Source organism: Phyllobates terribilis, unplaced genomic scaffold (assembly GCF_046119375.1).
Source record: "Phyllobates terribilis strain yellow unplaced genomic scaffold, ASM4611937v1 Scaffold_9__5_contigs__length_417890890, whole genome shotgun sequence".
In the NCBI taxonomy this organism is placed as follows: domain Eukaryota; kingdom Metazoa; phylum Chordata; class Amphibia; order Anura; family Dendrobatidae; genus Phyllobates; species Phyllobates terribilis.
The window spans coordinates 380,680,969-380,693,202 of NW_027362769.1; the positions used below are offsets into that span (position 1 = coordinate 380,680,969).

Here is a 12,234-nt window from a genome sequence, read left to right on the forward strand (position 1 = left end):
TTGGCACCATGATCGCTTGCTAGGGTACAGGACTTTGAGGAGGAATGCTGATAATGGACAATCTATAGAAACTTTAGTCCTTTATGTGTCAGCAATGTGAAGATGAGATACTAATCTCCCGGGATCAAGGGCTGTGAACAGCTACGGTTGTCCATCCTATAAATGTAATGCAACTACTGGGGATTTAACCCCTTCTATGTAAAGGTCTCTCCCCCACTGCAGCATAAACAAGCCATTTTTTTTTATGGAATCAGAGCAATACATATATTGCAGAGAGGGGGGGGGGATATGAAGCTTCAAGTCAATTTGGTGTTGGGATGTCTGACAGCGATAGTGGAATACAAGATACAAAATCAAATGCATTTCTGGCCAACTACACAACACAACGCATTTCGGGTCATCCCATCAAAATGCGTTGGAAAGAACTCTAAATCTCAGATCGATGAGGGGAGGGAATGGGTTAAAAGGGTATATAATTGAAGAGTTCTATATCCGAAAAAAAAAAATGTTATGTGACCGCACCACAGAGAGTGATGTCATGTCCCGGTGACACGTTAAGTGGTTCCTATATCATCCGGGGACATGAGGGATTTAGGCAGGTGCAATTTATTTTAATGGTGTCAATCAAGCCGTAAAAAAGGGACAGCATTCCCCCCCCCCCCCTCTACCTTTCCCAGCGCTGGCCACGTAAGAGTTAACAGGAGAAGTCCCCATGATGGATGCCATCCTAATGGCTTGCAAAATTTAACTCATGATCTGCCAGGGACAAGGTAGATAGGTATTTTCTCCCATGTCGGGGACCACTGCAGTGAATCCGACATGTCGTATCGGGTTCCTATTTGTCCAAGCCCCTCTACCACCATAGAAATGGAGACCAGTTCAGCACTGGCATCAAATCATTTCCAATGACCCTCACCATAGAAGGGGTTTAATGCCCTTGCATGCAGAATAATTACTCCGGGCGATCACTTTTTAGCAAAAAAAAAAACCCTGAACTGTAACGAGCCAATCTGTTATTGCCAGAACTATATGAAAACCCCATATGTCAATATCACGTAGGATCAAGAAGGTGCGTGGTGCCACCATCGAGTGCCCACGGTTTACAAACAAGGACATGTGGGAAGTTCCAGGTGTCACCTCCAGGACTGGTCCACAATCACAAGAGGAGAAGAATAGGATAAGAACCTTCATGTCCATGGTCATCCTTCAAGTCATGAGGTCTGCTCTCCAACCGTGGACCACCAAGCCAACCTCCGCATTGTTTACAAAGTCAACTCCGAAGAACGCCGACCCCCTTTCCACACCTCCCCCCCTAGAATTAAAATAGCCCCCCACTTCCCCAAAATGGAGAAAGGTACCTGAGATGTCTCCTCAGCTTCTAATCTCTCCTCCGCTCCAGCGCGGTGACCAGGTTATGTCCCTTAGACGTGAAAAATGGCACAATTCATATTTTTCATCCTCCTCAGCAGCAACCCTTCAATGCTTCTCAGCGGTGATTATTCACAAACCACTGGGGATAAGAGGTAATTAGGAACGGCCGCTGTAGCATCCAGCCTGAAAATGTAGAGGCAGAAGTAGGAGGGGTGTGAGAGTAGACAGCATAGTGGGGAGGAGAGCGCGGGGTTGGGGCGAGAGGAGGGGGTCATTGACAGTGTCTATTGAGACATCAGGTCGGGGGGCTCTGGATGTGCCGAGATGCTGCTGGCACGGCAGCCTTTGTTTGGGGAGTAGGTGGCATGCCCCCTCCTTTTTCGCCTTTCGTGTGCTGCGTTTGTGCGGATGAGCGTGTGGCTCGCCTGCTTGTGCCAGGAATAGAAAGCAAAGGAACCCGAAATGCCAACCAGAAGGGTCAGGGAGAGAAGGAGAGCTCTGCTCTTTGCTTGCTATCCTCAGGAGGCAGAAGAAGATTGAGGAGAGGGCGGCGGGCGGACGGGCGGGGGGTGAACCAGCTCGACTTCTAGTGCTCTCATCCAGATTCTATTCCCTGGCTCCATCAATAAAACATCCGAAATTCTATCAGTCATTAACTCTTCCAAGGTCACCTATAGGAACGTGCGGGGGTGACCATGGGCAGACAATATCCAAGGAGCCGGTGGGATCAAGGCAAAAAGACATGGGCCCCAAACCCAAATATTTGCCCCATGACCCCAAAAATAAAAAATTCCCTCAAAAATTGGTAATTAAAAAAATCAAAAGGTAGTCATATTACTGGTCATATGCCATTACATACTGTTTCTCGGCAGTGGTTTGACCACTGGGTCCCTTCTCAGATCTTTTGGATTGGGGGTCGGGGTGATTTGACCCCTTTTCTAAAAAGATACTGCATTAAAGGGAACAACAAAATTCCAAGATGACCTACAGGAAGGTGTGTGGGGGTAGACCATGAGGAGAAAATATCCAAAGGGCACTGTGACCAGTGGGGTGAGGGCAAAAACATGCACCACAAACTCAACGATTTTGCCCCTTGATCACATTTTTTGTTAATTTTTGCTTTTCCAAAAATTTTATTCCAAAAATTGCATCCAATATGGCTTCTTTTTTGACTCCCCACAAGGTTGTCACCTATTTTTTCATGGTTCCTAGTTATGCAGCATAATACCAAGGATAAGGATGTGCCGTATAAGTTGGTGAGGTGACCACTGGATCTGCTCCCAAATTTTTTGAATGGGGGAATTCCAAAGGACACTACTTTTAAGGGGGCAAAATTGCAGTAATAATTGTGAACTCAGGGTGAGGTCCCTTTAAGAAATTTCTGAGATCTCCCTCAAAGGGGGTCGCCTCCATAGGGAGGGGTGGGAGGGAGAATTCCCAAATGCATCCACTCATTAAAATGACAGCAGAGCCAAGTACAAGTCCTCGGCTCTGTCACCAGGTGTGACTGTCTGTGATTAGAGGAGACACCAAAGAGACTCCAGATCAGAGGATCCTTTGTGAACGCCCCGAGCACTTTCCTATTACAGATATACGCTGAGCGCTGTGATTAAAAATAAATTCAATCCAATCTGAGAATTAGTGCAGCTTCAAGCCCCTCTCCTAACTCCCCCGTCATAAAATGCCAGGTATACAGTGGATTTAAAAAAAAAAAAAAAGTCTACATACCCCTGATAAAATGCCAGGTCATATAAAAAAAATCCTACTAAGAACAATCATTTCAGAACTTTTTCCAATTTTACTGTCACCCATAATCTGTACACACCCATCTTTTGGGTGGTAAAATAAAAATAAACAATAATGTGGTTGCATAAATCTGCACACCCTTAAACTAATACTTTGTTGAAGTCCCCTTTGATTTTCTGAAAGCTCTCAGTCTTTTGGGTCGTAGTCTAGATTTGGCGATCTTAGCCCCCTCTTCCTTACAGTAGCTCCATATCTGTTAGATCATGGGGGCATCTCCTGTATACAGCGCCCTCTTCAGGTCAACCACAGATTGTCACTTGCATTTAGGTCTGGGCTCTTGCTGGGCCATTCCAAAACTCTGACCTTCTTCTGGAGATGCCATATTCTCTTGCTGATTTGGAGGTCGCTTAGGGGCATTGCTATTCTAAAAGGTGAAATTCCTCGTCATCTTCAGGTTTTTAGCAAAAGCTTGAATGTTTTGTTACAAAATTGTATGATATTTGGAACTGTTCATTGTTCCCTCCTCCTTGACGAAAGCCCCAGTTCTAGCTGCCGAAAAACAGCCACAAAGTACAATGTTGTCTCCGCCATGCCTCACTGTGTGGTGTTGGCTTTGCACCTTTTGGAATTATGGTCAAAAATGTCCCCTTTGGTCTCATCAGACACCACACGTTCCCCACATGCTTTTGGCAGACTTGATGGAGGTTTTGGCAAACCATAGCTGGGTTTGGATGCTTTTCGCTGTTCGAAAAGCCTTCTGTGTTGCTCACACCCCCTGCGACCCCCACAGGCTGGATATATGAAAAATATAGGAGATTATTGTCACATCCAGTGCAAAACCAGAAAATCCTGCAGCTCCTTTAATGTTGCTGTTGGCCTCTTGGAAGCCTCCTGGACCAATTTCCTTGTCTTTTCATAAATTTTTGAGGGAAGTCCAGTTTTAGGTGATGTCACTGTTCTGCCAAATTGAAGCCACTTCTTGATGATGTCTTCACATTACTCCATGGAAGATCTAATGCCTTCAAAAACATTTTACACCCTTTTCCTAACTGAAATTTTTCACCAATGAGATCCCTTTGCTGTGTTGTCAGCTGTTTACAGACCATGGATTTTGCTGTAGAATACAACTGAGAAAATGTCAGGAAAATCCTTCTATGGAAAATCCTTCAAAATCGCTGTAAGTGATGGCGACCGCACACTGACTACTATGTAACATCAGGGTAAACGTGATTGTCTACTTCTGATCACAGTTATAGGAGGGTGTTCACACTTATGCAACAACATTATTTTAGTTTTATTTTTCCCTCAAAAATATTTCACTTTGTTTCTCAATGGATTTGTACAGATTATGGGTGAAATTAAAGATGGAAAAAGTTCGGAAATGATTCTTCTTGGAATGATTTTTTTTACGTGACAAAAACATGGCATTTTAACAGTGGTGAGTAGACTTTTTATGTCACCCATCTTTCCTCAGATCCTGAAGGGTGTACATATCTGCCCAGTTATGTAGGGGTATCCAATCATTCTGCTATTTATCAGTAATTGCTCCATGTGTCAGTCTTGACTGCAGAGCTGCCATTTTGTTCATGAACCAGGTAGATCAGGATGAACAGCCACTTATGAGGTTTATGTAATATTTTGGGAGATTTTGGTATATAAGAAGCAGAGGAAGTAGTATACAGTATTGTCTACGAAGAATCCGGCTGTCCCCTCTCCCTCCCGCCCCATACATATATTCCGTTTTAATGACACCGCTTTTTATCAGCGCGCTCTATAGCCGGCTGCTTTACTTCAATGGCTCAGTGTGAGGCTGCGGATTCAAGGACAGTTAGAAACTACACATCATTAGACGAGCTGCCGAGATGATGGACCCAAATGCAGCCGCTATTCTCAGCAGCGAATTAAAGGGCCGACGCCGACACGAGCAGTATGGCGGAAATATAGGGCAATTTCAGGAAAATTACGGAGGCAGAAGCACCTGAAATCACACAATTCATCATAAAAGGCACAGTATTCTGCGACTGGTACTTGAGGGGTTAAAGACTACTTCTATATAGAAAAATTGAATAGAGAATAATATATAGTGGAAAAATCTATAAAGTCCTCATAGAGGGGTGGAGCCGACAACCTCCTCTACATCCGTCACCATAAAAAGGAACATGAATTATATGTCTGCAGGAGATGTCAATGAAACTGCCAAGTAGAGAAGGGATATATTCTGGGAACAGTCAACAGGTTTGTCATCAGATACACCAATAACAGTTTATCTATAGTGAATCTACTTAGTCACTCCACCAGCAGAATAGTGAGTGCAGCTCTGGGTTATAATACAGGAGGTAACTCAGGATCAGTAATGTAATGTATGTACACAGTGACTGCACCAGTAGAATAGTGAGTGCAGCTCTGGAGTATAATACAGGATGTAACTCAGGATCAGTAATGTAATGTATGTACACAGTGACTGCACCAGCAGAATAGTGAGTACAGCTCTGGGGTATAATACAGGAGGTAACTCAGGATCAGTAATGTAATGTATGTACACAGTGACTGCACCAGCAGAATAGTGAGTGCAGCTCTGGAGTATAATACAGGAGGTAACTCAGGATCAGTAATGTAATGTACTGTATGTACACAGTGACTGCATCAGCAGAATAGTGAGTGCAGCTCTGGAGTATAATACAGGAGGTAACTCAGGATCAGTAATGTAATGTACTGTATGTACACAGTGACTGCACCAGCAGAATAGTGAGTGCAGCTCTGGAGTATAATACAGGATGTAACTCAGGATCAGTAATGTAATGTATGTACACAGTGACTGCACAAGCAGAATAGTGAGTGCAGCTCTGGAGTATAATACAGGATGTAACTCAGGATCAGTAATGTAATGTATGTACACAGTGACTGCACCAGCAGAATAGTGAGTACAGCTCTGGGGTATAATACAGGAGGTAACTCAGGATCAGTAATGTAATGTATGTACACAGTGACTGCACCAGCAGAATAGTGAGTGCAGCTCTGGAGTATAATACAGGAGGTAACTCAGGATCAGTAATGTAATGTACTGTATGTACACAGTGACTGCACCAGCAGAATAGTGAGTGCAGCTCTGGAGTATAATACAGGATGTAACTCAGGATCAGTAATGTAATGTATGTACACAGTGACTGCACCAGCAGAATAGTGAGTGCAGCTCTGGAGTATAATACAGGATGTAACTCAGGATCAGTAATGTAATGTATGTACACAGTGACTGCACCAACAGAATAGTGAGTGCAGCTCTGGAGTATAATACAGGATGTAACTCAGGATCAGTACAGGATCAGTAATGTAATGTATGTACACAGTGACTGCACCAGCAGAATAGTGAGCGCAGCTCTGGAGTATAATACAGGATGTAACTCAGGATCAGTAATGTGTGTACACAGTGACTGCACCAGCAGAATAGTGAGCGCAGCTCTGGACTATAATACAGGATGTAACTCAGGGTCAGTAATGTAATGTATGTACACAGTGACTGCACCAGCAGAATAGTGAGTGCAGCTCTGGTGTATAATACAGAATGTAACTCAGGATCAGTAATGTAATGTATGTACACAGTGACTGCACCAGCAGAATAGTGAGTGCAGCTCTGGAGTATAATACAGGATGCAACTCAGGATCAGTAATGTATGTACACAGTGACTGCACCAGCAGAATAGTGAGTGCAGCTCTGGTGTATAATACAGAATGTAACTCAGGATCAGTACAGGATCAGTAATGTAATGTATGTACACAGTGACTGCACCAGCAGAATAGTGAGCGCAGCTCTGGAGTATAATACAGGATGTAACTCAGGATCAGTAATGTGTGTACACAGTGACTGCACCAGCAGAATAGTGAGCGCAGCTCTGGACTATAATACAGGATGTAACTCAGGGTCAGTAATGTAATGTATGTACACAGTGACTGCACCAGCAGAATAGTGAGTGCAGCTCTGGAGTATAATACAGGATGTAACTCAGGATCAGTAATGTGTGTACACAGTGACTGCACCAGCAGAATAGTGAGCGCAGCTCTGGACTATAATACAGGATGTAACTCAGGGTCAGTAATGTAATGTATGTACACAGTGACTGCACCAGCAGAATAGTGAGTGCAGCTCTGGAGTATAATACAGGATGTAACACAGGATCAGTAATGTAATGTATGTGCACAGTGACTGCACCAGCAGAATAGTGAGTGCAGCTCTGGAGTATAATACAGGATGTAACTCAGGATCAGTAATTTATGTACACAGTGACTGCACCAGCAGAATAGTGAGCGCAGCTCTGGAGTATAATACAGGATGTAACTCCGGATCAGTAATGTAATGTATGTACACAGTGACTGCACCAACAGAATAGTGAGTGCGGCTCTGGAGTATAATACAGGATGTGACTCAGGATCAGTACAGGATCACTAATGTATGTACACAGAGACTGCACCAGCAGAATAGTGAGTGCAGCTCTGGAGTATAATACAGGATGTATCTCAGGATCAGTAATGTATGTACACAGTGACTGCACCAGCAGAATAGTGAGTGCAGCTCTGGTGTATAATACAGGATGTAACTCAGGATAAGTAATGTAAAGTATGTACACAGTGACTGCAAACAGCAGAATAGTGAGTGCAGCTCTCGAGTATAATACAGGATGTAACTCAGGATCAGTAATGTAAAGTCTGTACACAGTGACTGCAAACAGCAGAATATTGAGTTCAGCTCTGGAGTATAATACAGGATCAGTAATGTAATGTATGTACACAGTGACTGCACCAGCAGAATAGTGAGTGCAGCTCTGGAGTATAATACAGGATGTAACTCAGGATCAGTAATGTAATGTATGTACACAGTGACTGCACCAGCAGAATAGTGAGTGCAGCTCTGGAGTATAATACAGGATGTAACTCAGGATAAGTAATGTAAAGTATGTACACAGTGACTGCAAACAGCAGAATAGTGAGTGCAGCTCTGGAGTATGATACAGGATCAGTAATGTAATGTATGTACACAGTGACTGCACTAGCAGAATAGTGAGTGCAGCTCTGGAGTATAATACAGGATGTAACTCAGGATCAGTACAGGATCAGTAATGTAATGTATGTACACAGCGACTGCACAAGCAGAATAGTGAGTGCAGCTCTGGGGTATAATACAGGAGGTAACTCAGGATCAGTAATGTAATGTATGTACACAGTGACTGCACCAGCAGAATAGTGAGTGCAGCTCTGGAGTATAATACAGGATGTAACTCAGGATAAGTAATGTAAAGTATGTACACAGTGACTGCACCAGCAGAATAGTGAGTGCAGCTCTGGAGGATAATACAGGATGTAACTCAGGATCAGTACAGGATCAGTAATGTAATGTATGTACACAGTGACTGCACAAGCAGAATAGTGAGTGCAGCTCTGGAGTATAATACAGGATGCAACTCAGGATCAGTAATGTATGTACACAGTGACTGCACCAGCAGAATAGTGAGTGCAGCTCTGGTGTATAATACAGAATGTAACTCAGGATCAGTAATGTAATGTATGTACACAGTCACTGCACCAGCAGAATAGTGAGTGCAGCTCTGGAGTATAATACAGGATGTAACTCAGGATCAGTAATTTATGTACACAGTGACTGCACCAGCAGAATAGTGAGCGCAGCTCTGGAGTATAATACAGGATGTAACTCCGGATCAGTAATGTATGTACACAGTGACTGCACCAACAGTATAGTGAGTGCGGCTCTGGAGTATAATACAGGATGTGACTCAGGATCAGTACAGGATCAGTAATGTATGTACACAGAGACTGCACCAGCAGAATAGTGAGTGCAGCTCTGGAGTATAATACAGGATGTATCTCAGGATCAGTAATGTATGTACACAGTGACTGCACCAGCAGAATAGTGAGTGCAGCTCTGGAGTATAATACAGGATGTAACTCAGGATAAGTAATGTAAAGTATGTACACAGTGACTGCAAACAGCAGAATAGTGAGTGCAGCTCTCGAGTATAATACAGGATGTAACTCAGGATCAGTAATGTAAAGTCTGTACACAGTGACTGCAAACAGCAGAATAGTGAGTGCAGCTCTGGAGTATAATACAGGATCAGTAATGTAATGTATGTACACAGTGACTGCACCAGCAGAATAGTGAGTGCAGCTCTGGAGTATAATACAGGATGTAACTCAGGATCAGTAATGTAATGTATGTACACAGTGACTGCACCAGCAGAATAGTGAGTGCAGCTCTGGAGTATAATACAGGATGTAACTCAGGATAAGTAATGTAAAATATGTACACAGTGACTGCAAACAGCAGAATAGTGAGTGCAGCTCTGGAGTATGATACAGGATCAGTAATGTAATGTATGTACACAGTGACTGCACTAGCAGAACAGTGAGTGCAGCTCTGGAGTATAATACAGGATGTAACTCAGGATCAGTACAGGATCAGTAATGTAATGTATGTACACAGCGACTGCACAAGCAGAATAGTGAGTGCAGCTCTGGGGTATAATACAAGAGGTAACTCAGGATCAGTAATGTAATGTATGTACACAGTGACTGCACCAGCAGAATAGTGAGTGCAGCTCTGGAGTATAATACAGGATGTAACTCAGGATAAGTAATGTAAAGTATGTACACAGTGACTGCACCAGCAGAATAGTGAGTGCAGCTCTGGAGGATAATACAGGATGTAACTCAGGATCAGTACAGGATCAGTAATGTAATGTATGTACACAGTGACTGCACAAGCAGAATAGTGAGTGCAGCTCTGGGGTATAATACAGGAGGTAACTCAGGATCAGTAATGTAATGTATGTACACAGTGACTGCACCAGCAGAATAGTGAGTGCAGCTCTGGAGTATAATACAGGATGTAACTCAGGATAAGTAATGTAAAGTATGTACACAGTGACTGCACCAGCAGAATAGTGAGTGCAGCTCTGGAGGATAATACAGGATGTAACTCAGGATCAGTAATGTAATGTATGTACACAGTGACTGCACCAGCAGAATAGTGAGTGCAGCTCTGGAGTATAATACAGGATGTAACTCAGGATAAGTAATGTAAAGTATGTACACAGTGACTGCAAACAGCATAGCCAGAACAATAAACAGATTTTTTTTTTTTTTTTTAATTCTGTTTATTATTCTGGCTATGCGGTTTGTTTTTAATGATAGAGTAGGGACTCGCAAAATCGTGAGGACCCTTGACGTTTGGGTTGCAAGCTTTTTACGTATTTTGGCCAAAATATCAACTAATACCTAATATGATATTTTTGCACTTTTTTATCTGCCAGGGAACGGCCAGGCCCATTAATGGTGACCTTGTGAATGGGGGCTTTGCACCTCTGCGATGCACGGATAGGGTGGCGGGCATCCGGCCTAACCGAATAGGAGGGGAGTGTAATAGGAAGCTGACCAGGCACGGTGCTGCAAGTGTGTGAATTGCACCCTATTGCAAGTTTCATCTTGTGCAGCTTTAATGCTAGGCAATCGCTCCTCCAGTGAGAGGGAATGAGAGTGATTGTTCATCAGCATTCCGCACCTGTGTTACCTCCTTCTTACAAAAGCGGTCGGCTGTGTCCTGGTGTGCATTTTTCTTGAACTCTTGGCTGGTGAGTACCATTGCCTTTTTGCTGTTTTCTACACAGTGACTGCACCAGCAGAATAGTGAGTGCAGCTCTTGAGTATAAAGATCTAACTCAGGGTCAAAATTATGTCCAAAAGTGGACACCCCCTTTAACGCAGTTTTAAAGGGGAAATTCAGTTCAAGATGTAAGTCACTTAGCAGTAACACCTTATACCGGTTTAGGGCACCAGGAGGAAGGATCTGACGATGAATCTCTTGATGTGACACGACGTGCGCCCGGTAAGTGCCTTCTTACACCGCGGTCCCGCTCTGTCTGCTGTCCCTATTACGTTCCAGCTTCATGACCCTCTGGGGAAATTCTCCGAGTATCTCACTTACTGAGCAGGAAGGTTCTGCAGAGAGATGTACAGTATAAGTGCATCCAATGCCAGGCGACTGATGGTGAAATAATAGATGGTGGGGGGTGGATATTTTGGTTCGGTGCCCCCCACGATGCTTCCAGGGCTGTAAGATCAGAGCAGAGTCCACACAATTGATTTCCATTCGCTGGGTGGTAGAGGAAAGCGTCGTGTGCCGGATCTGCCTGCAGATGTAGCCTTGTCCCTTCCCGCACATGACTCTCAATGACAGAGCCGGCCTTCTCCAGAAGGCCACCGAGACACGTCTGAGGCCGCCGCGTGGCCCCTGCACCAAAGACACATTTATAACATGCGGGGAGATTGAGGTGATGCAATTAAAACCCAAAGTTATTACAACCAACCATGTCTTTCTCCTTCCATACAGCTAGCAGTAAGCAACTACAAAGGACATCTCATGCAAAACTGCATTTTACGGAGAGATCAGTAATTTCAGATGCAATACATCATTTCCCCTCTGGGGGAGCTGTGACAAAACGGAACACCTATTATCAGCTTCTCTTAAAGGTTACAGCTCAGATGTCAGTTATCAAATAACTCAGATGGTAAAAAAAAAAAAAAAAAAAAAATGGATAACTCCTTTAAGGGGTATATCATTTTGGCTTCTTTAAAGGGGTATACCATATTTTTAAGTAATATAAATTGATCAATAATCCTTAGTTTCTAACGAATGAGTATCAGGGTCTCATACCTAAAATCGCTACCAGCAGCAAAAGACATTTAAAAAAAAAAAAAAAAACACTTTCTTAAAGGGATAGTCTAGTTTATAAAACACATTTTTACAAATAATTTCTAATTAATAGGAGGACAGTCCCCTAGATAATAGTAGAAAGCAACTACTTCTTCTGGAGGACCCTACGACTGGGTTTTACATAGGGACCCCAGTGATCTCAGTGAGAATTGTGTAATACCTCATTTGCCCTGCGGAGGAGCTGTGGAGAAACTGAACACTTACTACTAGATTGAGAAAGATGTTACAGCTGACTATCCGTGGTCCCAGTGATCTGCTTACCTGCAGATGAAACCCCTCCCCCCCAAAAAAAGGACAACTCCTTTAAAGGGGTATACAATAATGGCTCCATTAAAAGG

General features: G+C 43.4%; 1 protein-coding gene across 2 annotated transcripts in view; it reads right to left on the minus strand.

Annotated features, from left to right (window-relative positions):
* Positions 1-12,234, minus strand: part of RAI1 (retinoic acid induced 1) — a 130,737-nt gene that overhangs the window by 78,694 nt on the left and 39,809 nt on the right. Inside the window, exon 2 of one of the 2 annotated variants that reach the window (XM_073648492.1) lies at positions 1,359-1,554. The exons of the other annotated variant lie outside the window; for it this stretch is intronic. The gene's annotated coding sequence lies outside the window, so the exon portion shown is untranslated. The remainder of the gene's footprint in view (positions 1-1,358; positions 1,555-12,234) is intronic. 2 annotated transcript variants of the gene reach the window in all.